Source organism: Myripristis murdjan, chromosome 23 (assembly GCF_902150065.1).
Source record: "Myripristis murdjan chromosome 23, fMyrMur1.1, whole genome shotgun sequence".
Taxonomy (NCBI): domain Eukaryota; kingdom Metazoa; phylum Chordata; class Actinopteri; order Holocentriformes; family Holocentridae; genus Myripristis; species Myripristis murdjan.
In genome coordinates this window covers 27,786,090-27,787,152 of record NC_044002.1, presented here as the reverse complement: position 1 = coordinate 27,787,152, position 1,063 = coordinate 27,786,090, and positions in this window count along the sequence as shown.

The following is a 1,063-nucleotide window of genomic DNA, read 5'->3' as shown; positions in this document are numbered from 1 at the left end:
AAAACTATTTGTATAGCACCTTTCATACAAGAATTGCAGCTCAGAGTGCTTCACAATAAAAAGAAGAACATTTGAAAACACATTAAATAAAACATTCAAAAGAATAAAACACACATAAGATGTATAGGTATACTCTATTGATCCCAAACTGGGGAACTCCCAAAGTACAGATGTCTGAGTGCCTTGTAACACAGCAGAGTCCAGTGATGTTTTGAGCCATGCCTGGACAGGGACTTGAACCCTGGACCTTCAGATTAAAAGCCTGATGCTCTGAGCTATCCAGGCCCATAACTCTTATAAGGAAGAACAGGAAAAATAATAGGAATAGTAAAGTGAATTTTGGCCCCCAAGTCTCAACGGCACTGAAGTTCTTAAATAATGTAACACACACACACACACACACACACACAAACCCACACACACACACGACTTGTGCCTTATGAATTAATTAATGTGCTCCCAGCAGGATTGTTATGGGATTACAGCTGCTTTCTTTCTTTATTGAATAAAGTTTGGGCTCTAATCCAGAGCAGATAATCCCTCTCAACCTGCTGAAGTGACTCTTTTTTTCTGTCTGCTGCTGCCGCCGCTGGGCACCTGAACGCATCATTCCAGCCACATCAAGCTCTTCTCCTTCTGATTGGTTGATTGATTTTCTTTATTGACAGATCATATCATGTTTACACATGAATACCACCTGCAGCCTGAGGAGGCGGCTGCTGCTCTTACTGCCATGCAATACAACAATAAAATAAAATAAAATGGCAAAAAATCAATATAAAATGAAATAAAAGTCAAATAAACACTTTGATTGAGGGAAGAGGCACAGACTGCAGCTCTGGGTCGTGGCGCCCCCTGCTGGCTGCAGGCAGAACTGCAGCCTGACTTCTGTTTCTTCCTCTGCTGATCTCAGTCTTTGTTTTTATTATTTTATATATATATATATATATGTGTGTATTTTTTTTTTAAACAACTTTGTGTATTTTCTTTTTCTTTTATCTGGTCCTGACCCCTGAGTGCGGGGGCCCCAGGGGCCTCCAGGGGCCTCCAGGGGCCTCCAGGG